This window comes from Ursus arctos, unplaced genomic scaffold (assembly GCF_023065955.2).
Source record: "Ursus arctos isolate Adak ecotype North America unplaced genomic scaffold, UrsArc2.0 scaffold_15, whole genome shotgun sequence".
In the NCBI taxonomy this organism is placed as follows: Eukaryota; Metazoa; Chordata; class Mammalia; order Carnivora; family Ursidae; genus Ursus; species Ursus arctos.
Window position 1 is genome coordinate 21,993,377 of NW_026622819.1, and position 14,614 is coordinate 22,007,990.

General features: G+C 35.5%; 1 pseudogene; it reads left to right on the forward strand.

Moving 5' to 3' along the window:
• The first annotated feature begins 8,242 nt into the window (after positions 1–8,242).
• LOC113260721 (annexin A11-like) overlaps positions 8,243–14,614 on the forward strand; it is a 36,358-nt pseudogene continuing 29,986 nt past the window's right edge.

Below are 14,614 nucleotides of genomic sequence, written 5' to 3' on the forward strand. Positions count from 1 at the left end.
TTAATTAGTATATTATTAATGGATTTAGGGTTTTTTTTCCCCCAAGCTATTTCTTAGATCTGTTATGAAACAATGCAGTGGGGTTTCAGTGCCATAAATTATACACATTTTCAATATGAGTCTATAATTTTAATGTAATTTTTTAAATGGTTGTACCAAATTACTCTCCCACCCACAGAGTGAAATTTTTTGCTTGTTTTTGTTTTTTGCCACTCCAGTGGTTATTTTAATTTGCTTTTCCTTGATTCTAATAATGTTGAACCCTATTACCCAGAATTATAAGCTATTCGTAAATCCGCTCTTATGCTCACTTTTCTATTATGTTCTCTATTTTTATAGTGTTTGGGAGAAGAATAGTGAACTGAACTTCTGGTGAACACAGTCTGACTGTGAAGGCTTTGATGTTCACTAAATCTTTCTAGCCTTTTTCTTCATAGTAACATAATCGAATCACACATCCATGCTATTTTCTTATTTTAATTTTCTGTGGCCATGTGACTTGCTTTGGCCAATGGTACATCTACAGCAGTGATGTAAGTTCTTAGTGACAGAAACTTTAAGAGGCATTTTGTAATTTACCACGTTCATTTCCCGCTGCCATGGTGATCACAAATACACCTGTCAAGATGGAGCCTCCATTAGCCTGCATCCCTGAGTGACTCCATGAGCAGCATATGAGGATCTGGGTAGGATAAATAATGTATATGAAATGTAAACTTCTTGTTTGTTAAGCAAATGTGATTTTGGAGGGGTGTATTACCACAGAATGAGTTGTCCTATTGTTCTTACTCCTCTAGATATGTGTTTTTATCAATCTCTACAATTGTGCTACCCTACTTAATACTCTCCGAAAAAGGGTACCTATAAACACTAAGTCTCATTTCTCTCTCTTTTTTTTTTTTTACTGCAAATGACATTGCAGCTTAATGTTATTTTTCCTCCAGTAAAATCAGATGTACTGTCGGTTACCTACTTACACAATATTAACAACACACCTCCTAGTTACAAATGAACACTTCTACTTTTCTTGTGTTTTATTTTAACTGAGAAGAATGTAATCCATGATCTCAGTGAAATGTGAAGCCAGTAGCTAAAACACAGACACACATGTACACACACAACTCCACAGAACTGCATTTAGGTTGCAAATGAATTCTGAGGCCCACTTATTTTTCTAGTAATTGATTGTAAGGAAGATAATCCTAATGGTTGAGGGAAAGGTTTAGTGTATTAATGAGATCTTTTGTTACTTGTTCTTACTTTTTCTTACTTTTCTTTCTCTCTGGAAATAACATAATTTTTGTTATTTTTCACATTTATCTGCTTTGTATTCTCAGTATCAGCCCTGAGTCTTTTTTCCTAAATTTTCCATTATATTCTGAAGTCCATTACCTTTCCATCATACTCTAAAATAATTGTCTTGCCCAACTGATGCAAGTGTAATATGCTGCAATAATTGTAAAACATTAAATTATAATACTAATGTACTGAGAGAAGTGAAAATTTATTATTTTTAAACTGTCAGCAGTTCCTGACTGTTTTTCAGTGGAGAAATTAAAATTTACATATGAGGATTGATTACATATTCTTTGTTTGTAAGGAGTAAAATTTATTAAACAAACAAAAAGTAGCAAATGGATCCCATGTCCATATATGCATACTTTAATATCCTAAACTTAACAGTGAATGAGGAATTTCAACACAATGAGAGGAAAAGCTGCTCGGCATAATTAAGTGAAAATGTGTGATATTAGTTGCATTTTTACAGATTATCCTAATTTTGATAAACGTTGATCCTGTAAGCAGAAATGGAAAAAAAAAAAGAGAGTTTTACGTTTTTTCTTTTCTCTTTGGTCCAATGTCTGGCATTGGAAAGGCTGGATTGCAGGATGAGGGGAATAGACAATAAAAGTACCACAGGGAAAAATCGGTTGGCTGTTACAACAAGGTAGCAGGTGAAGAACTAAGCAGAAGTGGTCAGCTGAGAACATCTCCAATGGGATGTCAATTAAGAACTTTCAGAACCAGTATTATCGAATATCTACTATAAAATTCACGGTTTTTGAATGGTACTTTTAGCAAACTTCTGTAAGAAGACAAAGCTTTCATTAACTTTGAGTATTTAAAGTTATGTATCTCCGTGCTTGGTTAAAAATAGCATACCTACCAGTGGTCTGTGTGGTTCGGTAGGTTGGGTGTCTGCCTTTGGCTCAGGTCATGATCCCAGGGTCCTGGGATCGAGTACGGCATCAGGCACCCTGCTTGGTGGGGAGCCTGCTTCTCCCTCTGCCTGCCGCTCCCCCTGCTTATGCTCTCTCTCTCCCTCTGACAAATAGATAAATAAAATCTTAAAAAAAAAAATAGCGTACCTTACTACAGAAGAAGGAGAAGATAGTTCACAGATAGCCAGGTGACATTTGTGCAACCTTAAAAATTATTTGGGGAAGAACAGAAATATTGAGGGAGTAAACTGTAGACAAAATTAAAAGCCAAACTACTGTCCTGGAACATTACAGAGTGCCCACTGAAAGCTAAAAAATTTGGAAATACTTGTTATGTAGTAAGTGGTCTATTTTTCAAATGCTAATATCCTGATCAACTGGAAACACCTTAGCCAAAGTCCTTCCTTTCTTACCATTCCCATTGTTTTCTTCGTTTTGTATATATTAAATTTTGTTCTGTTATGTATTATATTATACATTATACTATGCTATATTGTACTATGTCATTATATTTATATATGCATGTGCACAATTCACATGCTATTATAAACACAATAGATAGATGATAGATAGTAGAAAAATATAAAGATAGACAGATCTATCTTTCCAGTAGTTTCCGTTTATTTAATCTCAAGAATTCTTATTCACTTAACTATTTTTCATCTTTCTTTTTCTTATAGTATTCGTCCCTTTTGGCACCTGTTTCAGTTTTAAATAATTTAATTTAACCACAATTTCTTGCTCTAGTTTTATAAAACTTTGAAATCACATTGTATCTTTGCTACATCTTTATTTTGTGCACACACACACAAACAACATTTTTTCTATTTTATAGAATCTAGTTATTTGTATATTTGTGTAATTATTCACTTATTCCTCATTTATTCCCCCAAAGATTTCTGTGTCATTTTGTCAGTCAGAATGGTCTTCGTTAACTGCAGTACCAAGGATCTCACAGTTCTTTCCCATCTCACCTTCAGTGAAGGGAGCTCTGCAACTGAGAGTCACTCACGATCCCGAGCTGAGAGGATCTCATTTCTACCCATGTTTCCACAGTGCTCTTGATGGGGAAAGGGTATTCTGTAGGATCTTGCACCAGCAATTTCATGACCCAGACTGAAAATTATTCATACCACTTCCACTTAAAATTCATAGGCCACACGCAATTGAAAGGAGTCAAGAAATCTAGTCTTCCATATGAGCCAGAAAGAGGGAAGGACTAGATATTCTTTGATAAGGAATATTCAAGACTCTTGCAATCTTTCTAAGCTGTTAACTGAATATTCTGAAATCAAGAGGGCAAAATTAATGCCCTCAAAACATGATAAAGGAAATTGAAAAAAGAAGAAAAGGATAGTGATTCATTTACTACAAATATTCTGGAAGTACCAAGGAGGTTGAGAGAGAACTACCACAAAAATACATAATGGAGTATTCAAAGTACTCCTTGTTGTATTTAAGGGACAGTAAACAATAACAGGGGTTAGTTTAAGATTTTCATGCTGAGGCATGGCTGAAGTTGAGGTGGAATGAAGATAACCAGGGGCTCTGTAATAAATATAAATATGAATATGAATATAGGAATTAATGAGTTTGAGGTTTATACAGCCAATGAAGTTAAAAGTAGAAAATAGGTAGGTACAATTGCTCTTAGGAAGAGATTGTTTCAATAGCAGGGTGACGACAGTTTGGAGTTGGGTTACAGGAGAAGGAAATAAGTCATGAAAGAGATTGCTCAATTATTCTGAGAAGAAATGTTAACAGTATTAAATAAGCTGATGACAGAACTAATTGAGAGAGAACTAGGGGACTAGAGAAACTTAGAAGGCAAAATGGACAAGACAAAAGTATTAGGAAGAGAAGAGTTATGTTGGCAGGTGTTCATCTTTTTTGTTTTTCTAGTTGCCAAAAATCATAATCGGGAATAAAGTCTTAGAAATCATTTTCACTCATTATCACCCTTCAAATACAAACCTCTAGGAACAATTGCCCTCATGCACTCTTAATTTTCTTTCTGCCCAATTCCGCCCCATGGACTTCCATCTGGCTTTTAATACTTCACAGCATTCCAGTACCATGTTTTGTTGAGCTCATAAATAACCTCTACAAGGCTGAAATTATCGGACACTTTCAGCGCCACTCTGCTTGAGCACTCATTAACATCTCCCAAAGTTGTCACTTCTCTCTTCTCCATAACTCTTCCATTCCCTCATCTGTTTTCAGCTTTATTTCTTTTCATACCAAATGACAGGGCTTTGGGTCTCAGTCTGCTATGGAAGCCTTTCCATTATCCAATTTTCACATAATAAATACTGTAAGACTTTTTTCTTTCCTTATTCTACTCTACACCATCTCTTTAGTTAATCTGATCTATGCTCATGATTTTTTTTTTAAAGATTTTATTTATTTATTTGACAGAGAGAGAGAGACAGCCAGTGAGAGAGGGAACACAAGCAGGGGGAGTGGGAGAGGAAGAAGCAGGGTCCCAGTGGAGGAGCCTGATGCGGGGCTCGATCCCATAACGCCGGGATCACGCCCTGAGCCGAAGGCAGACGCTTAACAGCTGAGCCACCCAGGCGCCCCCTATGCTCATGATTTTGCATGTACTTTATCCGTACCTTATTATGAAATTAATTTCTAGGGTAGACTTTTGTCCTAATTCCTACAATTAACAAAAAATTCTATGATGATATTTAATAGACATCTGAATTTGAAATTGAGCAAATCTGTGCTCATATTTTGTGTTGTGCAAATTCTCTAGTGTTCCTGAGCTTGGTAAATAGTACCACGAACACCTAATTTATCATGTCGTTAGTTTGCTACCATAACTTTTACAATTTCTCTCTGATGGCATATCTAACCATTCAACGTCCCTGTCTATATTACTTGCTAAGTATTCCTCAAAAATGTCCACTTCTCTTTGTCAATACAGCCATTTCCTCAAATGAGACATCAGATCTTACCTGCATGACAGCAGGATCTTCCTAAATAGACTTTCTGCAATTATTCTAACTTTAAGTCAGTTGAATTTCTACAGAGATCCATAGGGTCTTAAACTTAAACTTAAACTTAAAAGTTGCCCAGATTACGTCACTTCCAAATTCAGACTGGCAGCAATTTCCTGTGTTTCTAGAGTCAAGTCTGAAATTATTAACCTGGTCCGTGAGGTCCTGACTCATGCCTACTTTTCAGGCTTTTCTGCTCTATTCGTAGGATTCTGGAAAAGGCTACTACGACTCTGACATATTTTCATCCCCTGAAATGCACCACGTCCTTTCTTTCTACTTCGGGGCCTTCATGCTTGCTTCTCCTTTTGCCAGGGATATTTTTTAATTCATGGTCCAATTCAAATGTGGCTTTGTCTATTTCAACCAGTGTGTCTTTAATTTATTTCCATAGCACTTTCTACTTCTGTAGAGAAAATCATATTATAATAATCTAACTGTATTATAATTGTCTAAATAATTTTAAGTATTGTCAATCTTCCTGATTAGACTTTACGGTCATTTCTGGCTTGTTTACCACATTAATAACTTGTAGAATATTTTGCAGGTAGTTGACTTAAAACTCTTTCTTCACTATCTGAATGAATGCATGCATAATTAAACAAAATCATGAATGTAAGGCAGATGGTGAGATGAATTTTGAACTTTTTAACACTTGATATTCATGCTAAGAATAGTATTAATAATATTAATGGTAATAATAATGGCTAACATTCATTGTACTATTCTTAAGGGTCAGACAATCTTCTGATACTTTATATATTAAAGGACTTGAATTTATAGGTAACTTTCTACCTCAGTTCTCTGAATTTCATCACACATTTTTACCATTTTTGCTTTAATTAAATTTTCATTTTCCTCTTACTACAGAAGGCATTACTTTGTTATTTTTCTCAGTATCATCTAACACGGGTTTATAAATACAGGGCGTTAAAGCTTCATTTTCTTTGTCACACAAAAGAATACAATGGCTATTTCTTTAGTTACTATCTAAGTTCTTGTTATGGTGCCCTTGTTCAGTGGATGCTCAATAGACAGTGGCGTGAAAACAAAGAAGATATGTCTTATTTAAATGACTAGAATTCTATCAGTACTGTTTAACATCCTTGGCAATTTGTGTCTTTGAAAGTTCAAATAAGAATCTCTAAAAAAAGAGCATACCTGTGATAAAAAACAAACTTCTATTATTTTAGGTATATGCCTTATTCATTTGCAAGTTTAATTTGATATGAGAAATAAAAGAAAATGGCTACTGAACAAAAGACACGCTCAGATTATTAAAGTGAAAAATATATCAAACCATGTGTGATGTAAGGAGGTCTTCTATTTCCAGGCGTAGGGAAAGGCTTTTGCCAAGCTTAAAAATAAGAATAATGGAACATTTGGAAAGATTTAAAAATATATGCATGGCCTAGAAATTCCATGTTCTTTTTTGTTCATTATTACTATTATTATTATTATTATTATTATTATTATTATTATTATTTGAGACAGAGAGAATGCGCAAGGCAGGGGACAAAGGGAGAAAGAGAATCGTAAGCAGGCTCCATGCCCTGCGAAGTTGGGAGTCCAATGCTGGGCTCAGGGTGGAGCTCGAGCGGGGCTCTGTCTCAGGACTCCGAGATCATGACGTGAGTGGAAACCAGGAGTCCTACACTTAACCGACTGAGCCACCCAGGCACCCTGGAAACTCCCTGTTCTGAGAAGATTCTCTGATGGAAGAACTGAAAGCTAGAATAAAGGCTAGGGAATGGCTCCTCAGTTCCATGTCTCAGACAATCCAACAAGTTAAATGACAAGAAGCTTGATGGTACAGCAAGTGCAAGTTTGGTGTGAGTCAGTAATGCTTTAACGAAGCAATCCTAGTGTGTTCTGTGAAGAAGTCATCCAGTTGCCTTTTGTGCAATAGAATGTCTAACATGATTCCAAACGCATCGCACCCCACTTAATTGCATAATAGTACTCAGATTAAAGAAACAGGCAACACTGTTGGGAGTACGAGTTAGCTTATGATTTAGTGAATAGTTTAGAGGACTACAGTAGGGGTTGCATCAATAAAGTCATAAAGATTCAACTTAAACTGTAATCATTTAAAAAATGATTTTGTTAATGTATTCTAGTTGATTGCCTAATGAATAATATTCTTTTTAGACCAGAAAGTAGATGTTGCATAGGAATCTAAGCAGAGGAATCTCCTCTAGCTAGAGAAAGTTTTTCTGACAAGAACCCAGACATGAGCAATCAAAAGACTGCATAATTTATTGGCATGAAGATAGTTTCTGTCCTTATTTTGGAGGCAGTGAATTGAACAGGCTAAGTACATGGGAATGAACCTGTCCATTTTAAAGTATTTGGCATCAAACTAAGCAAATGTATAGTTAAAATACATACTTTAACCAACCTATTTATTGATATTTTTCAGAATTCTCAGTTTGCCAAGTGAGTTGCCGTTGAAAATGCCATTTGCTTTAAAGTCAAACTTTCCAATATGCACATACGTGCATTCTGGGTAATACTGTAAGGGGCATTTTGATCAGTCTTGCTCGGTGTGAGTGAGAACTGGAAATATTTGGCAGGGCAGTTCCTGCAATGACGCACTTCGGGCAGAAGGCTGCAGCGTTAGATTAGACTGAGCATCTCTAGAGCCGGTATTAATCTCCGTTGCATTAGCAACTCGCTGAGCACTTCAATATTCCTACTTTCTTCAGACATCTCATAGTTGATTTTTTCCTTTGAATTAGGGATTCTTTTGAGACCAGTATGTTCCAATACGAGACACAGTGAGAGCAATGGTTTAGGCAGTTCATAGAACAGGAAAGCAAGTGCAAAGCCATTTGTTCTAATTTTATATCACGCCTATATCAGGGATTGGTAAAGTCCTCCACACTCAATAGTAAAATTAGACAATATTTCACATGTATCTTTGTGAAATATAAATTACAGAAAGATCAATTACCTGAAAGGTTAACAGATCTATAAGAAATGATAGTAAACAAACATTTTACATAGTGGGACATGGCGTGTGTTAATCAGTATAATCACTTTGAATCTTTAGAAAAAGTGTGTAAGAGGTATGATAAAATCTACGCTTAACAATTTGTCACAGAAATCTAGTGTCACAGATAGTGTTAGTTTGGATAGCACTGGAGGGAAATTTAAGCCAGAGGACTTAAAATAAGGAAGGAATAGCTACAAATGTATACCAAGTGGAGGTCCTTCTAGGCTCTTAAAAACTGGTTTAATGATAGGAGTGTCATGTCCAAAGAAAGAAGAGGTTTGCACCAACCTCTGGTTGCTTCCATTCCTCCACCCCAAGGAGCCTTTCTGAGTCTGGGTCCTAAAACAATTCTGTTATCATATCCAATTTCACCATTCTATTGTGAGTTTTTATGGACTATGACTTAACTGCACTGGGTTTCCCTACTTCACTTGCTCAGTGAAATGAAAATCAGGCAGTGAATTAAAGTTTCTAAATTGATTTGAAAATTTGACCACAACCTCCCTCACTTTCCCCCGTGTTCGTCAACACTCAGTTTCAAGTGATAAAACATTAAATTCAAAGTACCTTAGGTGAAAACATAAAATTATTGGTTCAAAAGGGAAAAAAAAAAAGAATCCAAGGAAAAGTCAGACCTAAGTAGGACTGGTTTAAATGCTTGAAAATGATTATCAGGAATCTCTTTTTGCAACTCTCAGTGTCATACTGTGCTTTGGTTTGCTTAATTTTCAGTCAGTTGCTTTCTAAGTGGAAGCATAGCTGACCACCAGCAGGTTCAGATTTTTATTCTATTTGCTAGTAAAATGAATATTCCTCTTTCTTAATACATTTATTTAAAATTTCAGAACTAGGGGGACCTGGGTGGTTCAGTCTGTTAAGCATCTGCCTTTGGTTCAGGCCATGATCCCAGAGTCCTGGGATCAAGCCCTGTATTAGGCTCCCTGCTTGGTGGGAAGTCTGCTTCTCCCTCTCCTTCTGTTCCTCCCCCTGCATACTCTCTCTCAAATAAATAAATAAAATATTTAAAAATAAATAAATGAGGGGCACATGGGTGGCTCAGATGGTTTAGCATCTGCCTTCGGCTCAGGTCATGATCTCCACGTCTTGAGGTTGAGCCCCATGTCAGGCTCCCATCTGAGTGGAGAGTCTGCTTCTCCCTCTCCCTCTGCCTCTGCCCTTGTTTGTGCTCTCTCTCTCTCTCAAATGAATAAATAAATCTTAAAAAAAATAAAATAAAATTTCAAGACTGTCTAATAGACCAGCCTGGGACATGGACCCATTTTTAATCAGTCGTTTTTGGAAGAAGGAGGACATGCTCTGAGTAGCGCAATTTGGACTATCCCTGTCCGGAGCTAAGGGCTGTCTGATCTGAAATATCCACTAGCTCAAGTGGGCAGAAATAATTCACTGCAGAGAAGTTGGTCTATTTTAAATAAAATAACAAAAATGAGATGCTGGCAAGCATAGTAGGTGATGATCGGAGCACACCTGGTCCAGAGAGTACATTCTATGTCCAAAAATTGAAGTAGTTCATCACTACAGAAAATAATTGCTTTTTCTGTCTATCATACTTGCCTTTTTCTGTGTACCACACTGTGTATTTTAGGCATGGCTCTTCCACAAAGCCAATCACATTAATTTAGTGGGTACAATAATCCTGATATAATATACTGTCTTAAAATAGGCTAATTAAAACCATTCCAGGGACTCATTTTGAGAATGAGGAGATAAGCTGCTTAGGAATCAGTCTCTTGAGTGAGGAACCCCTCTTGTTGTTGTTGTTGCCGTCCTAATAGTTTATTATATGCTTCTTAAATTCAAGCTAAAGATATTATAAAACATGTCATGGTCTCTAGAATCCTGTTAAAAGAAGTTCCACTTCTCATGGGGATCTATACTTAAGGTGTCTATTCCTTTGATCTTTCATCAATGCCACACCATCTTGATTATCAGAGCTTTTTAGCAAATCTTTTTATTAATAAAAATTTTATTTATTTATTTGTTAGAGAGAGAGACAGTGAGCACAAGCAGGGGGAGAAGCAGGAAGAGGGTGAAGCAGGCTCCCCGCCGATCAAGCAGCCCAATCCCAGGACCCTGGGATCATGATCTGAGCAAAGGCAGACCCTCAACTGACTGAGCCACCCAGGCATCCCAGCTTTATAGCTAGTCTTAAAGTAAGATAGTGTCAGACCTCCAACTTGTTGTCCTTCAATATTACGTTGGCTATTCTGGGTCTTTGGCCTCTTTATATAAACTTTAGAATCAGTTTGTCAATATCCATAAAATAATTTGCAGGGATTTTCATTGGGATTGCATTGAATATATAGACCAAGTTGGAAAGAAGGGACATCTTGGAAATATTTTGAGTATTTCTATCCATGAACATAGAATCTTTCTCCATTTATTTGGTTCTTTGATTCCATTCCACAGAGTTATGTAGTATCTTGTGCATCTTTTGTTAAATTTATCCTTAAGTGTTTGATTTTGGGGTGCTAATGTAAGTGGCATTCTGTTTTTAATTTGAAATTCCACTTGCTTGTTGGTAGTATATAGGAAAGGGATTGACTTTTGTACTAAAAACCTTGCTATAATTGCTTATTAGTTCTGGGACTTTTTTTTTTTTTTTTTGGTCTTTTTAGTTTTTTAAATTTTCTACTTAGACAAAGATGACATCTGCAAACAGACAGTTTTATATCTTCCTTCCCAATCTGTGTAACTTTTATTTCCTTTCCTTATAATTGCACTAGTTAGAAGTTGAGTGTGATGTTGAAAAGGAGTGAGAGGAGACATCCTGATTTTATTGTACCTGATTTTATTGAGAAAGCTTTGAGTTTCTCACCATTAAGTATGATGTTAGCTGTGAAATTTTGCAGATAGCATTTACCACAGTTAAGAGAGTTCCCCCCAGATGTTTTGTTATTGTTATTGTTGTTTGTTTGTTTGTTTGTTTTTATCATGAATGGGTGTTGGATTTTGTCAAATGTCTTTTCTGCAACGATTGAGATAATCATGTGATTTTTCTTTTTTCGTCTGTTGCTGTGATGGATTACATTAATTGATTTCCAAATCTCGTACCAGCCTGGCATAACTGGACTAAATCCCACTTAGGTGTGGTGTAATTCTTTCTACGCATTGCTGTACTCAATCTGCCAGTATTTGTTGAGAATTTTGCATCCTATTTGTGAGGGATGTTCGTCTGCATTTTTTTTTTCTTGTAATGTCTTTGTTTGATGTTGGTATTAGAATAATGCTGGCCTTACAGAATGAATTAGAAAGTGTTTACTGTACTTCTATACTCTTAAAGAGATTGTAGAGGATTGGTATAATTTCTCCCTTTAATATTTGGTAGAATTCACCAGTGAACCCATCTGAGTCTGCTATATTTTATTTTGGAAGGCTGTTAATTATTGATTAAGTTTCTTTAATAGATATAGGCTTTTCAGATTGTACATTTCCCCTTATGTGAGTTTCAACAAATTGTGTCTTTCAAGGAATTGGTCAATTTCATCTAGATTATCAAATTTATGGGCATAGAATTGTTCATTGTGTTTATTTATTGTGTTTGTTTATTACCCTTTCAATGTCTATGGGTGCAATAGTGATTTCCCCTCTTTCATTCCTAATATTACTGGTTTGTGTCCTTCCTCTTTCCTTTTTTACTTAGCCTCTTGGTCAGAAGCTTACCAATTTTATTGATATAGGAAAGAATCAGTTTTTTTATCTTATTGATTTTCTCTTTTGATTTCCTATTTTTGATGTCACTGATTTTTTTGCTTTAATTATTATTTCTTTTCTTCTTACTTCGGATTTAATTTGCTCTTCTTTTTCTAGTTTCCCACAGTGGAAACTTAGATTATTCCAAACTAACTTTTCAAAGTGTAAGGTTAGCTGTGTTCCTAGCATAAATAGATAAGCAGGCAGATAAATGGCAGTCTCTAACACAATGCTATTCATTCTCAGTGTCACAATATGTTACTTTCATCTTTATTTTATGACTTTTGCCGTGCAATGCTTATTCACAATTTTTTATCCGTCAAGCTATGTAAAATAATGTAAATTAATATTTTAAAGTTTTATATAAGTTTCCACAACATTAAGCAAATATAACTAGACCTTGAAAATGATGGGGTGCCTGGGTAGCTTAGTTAAGTGGCTGTGTTCAGCTCAGGGCGATCCTAGGGTCCTAAGACGGAACCCTGCATTGGGTTCCCTGTTCAGCAGGGAGCCTGCTTCTCCCTCTCCCTCTGCTTCTCCTCCTTACTTGTCTTCTCACTTACTCTGCTCTCTCTCTTTCTCTCAAATAAATAAATAAAAAGTCTTTAGAAAAATAAAAAGAAAAAAGGTTTTGGCAGTCTTTTCAAATCTCCTGCTCTATTCCCGATATCAAAATAAATAAATATATGGAGAGAACAATAAATGAATTAAAGACTGAAAAATGTAACTCCATAAGAGAACATGGACAGAAACTCCAGGTTCAAAACCAAGAAACTACACATCACAAAGTATTTTGCTATTACATAAATATCCTTTTTTCCCCCTAAAGTATTCTGGGAAGCAGCGAGGCAGTCATAAAACCAATTGATTTAACCACATTGGAAGTGGTAGAGATGAATGCAAGGGCTATTTTGCCAGAATATGCTTGCTTTCCGATAGTGAGCAGAAAAAGGAGCTACCGTGGCAGGATGAACGGCAATGTAAGAGAGATCATGTGCTCGTACAGGAATGGGGCCAAATTCTGATGTACACCAGAATACATAATGTGGTGTGATCAAATACAATTTATTCTGCTACAGTGTGTATAGCTGTCAGGCAAGTCTCAGACGATGCAGAATTTAAGATAGGAAAATAAGTGGAAGTTACAATATTCCAAACACAGTTTTCATAGAATTTAAATACTTTTTAAGTAAACAAAGAAAAAGTGATCAAGAAAGGTTTTGTCATAATTAATGAGAAAGTCTTAAAGATACATAAAGGAAAAATATCTGCAAAATTCTGAGTCATAGAAACAGAGCAAAAGATGTTATACTTACTCAGATTCCTTTTAAGTATGAAGTCTATTTAGACACAAATGTTCAACATTCAATAGTTCATGAAATGTAGACTCCGTGATCCCTAACTGGAGAAGGGGACTATTAGAAAATAAAACACCATCACTAAAAATATGAATTAAAATAAGGAAAAAATTGAAATCAGTGAAATTATTTTTTTATTATCCAGTAATTGTGGGCTTATGTCATTATACATCTATCAATACCATTGTAAGAAATGAACCCAAGTGTGGACTTTTGTTAACAATAATCTACCAATATTGGCTCATCAATTGTAATGAAGATAGCACACTAATGCAATTTTGGAGAAATTGAGGTAGAGGAAATAGGTGAGAGGGTGCATGGGAATTCTCTGTACTTATTTTTTTTTAAAGATTTTATGTGTTTATTTGAGAGAGAGAAGGAGAGAAAAAGAGAGAAAGAGTGAGCAGGGAGAGAAGCAGAGGGAGAAGGGTAAGCAGACTCAATGCTGAGCGTGGAGCTGGATGTGGGGCTGAATCTCATGACCTGGAGACCATGACCTGAGCCAAAATCAAGAGCCTAATGCTTAACCAACTGAGCCATCCAGATACCCCCTCTTTGTACTTGTCCCTCAATTTTTCTGTAAACTTAAAAATTCTCCAAAAATAACATCTATTAATTAAAGACAAAACAAATCAAAACAAAACAATATGAGCTATCAATACATAACAAATAATATATATATTAACAAATACCTATTATAACAAGTAAAAAAAAAGTTAACCATATCAAATGCTGATGAGAATGCAGAAAAACAGAGACTCTCACTCATTGGCGGTAGATATGAGAAATGGCACACTGTTTTTGAAAGATAGTTTGGCAGTTTCTTACAAAGCTTAACAAAATGTTATCATAAGATACAGCAATTACGAAACTAGTTATTTACTCAATGTTGAAAACTTTTCAACTCATAGTTGAAAAATATGTATACATAAAAACCTGCACACCAATTTTTATAGCCACTTTATTCGTAATTGTCCAAACTGGAAACAACTGAGACATTTTTCGATAAGCATATGAATAAACAAATTACAGTAGATATGTATATCAGTATATTATTTAATTTTAAAAAAATAATCCATTAAGCCAAGAAAAATCATTGGGAATCTTAAGCACATATTGAAAAGTGAAAAAAGTCATAGTGAAAGGACTGTACTGAATAATTTCAGTTTTTTGCTATTCTAGAAAAGCAAAACAATAGAGATAGCAAAAGGATTAGTGGTTGCCAGGGATTTGGCATTATGGTAGGAGGACCTAAAAAGTGAAGCACAGGTGTTTTTTGTTTTGTTTGTTCCTTTTTTATTTTTGGATGGCAAAACT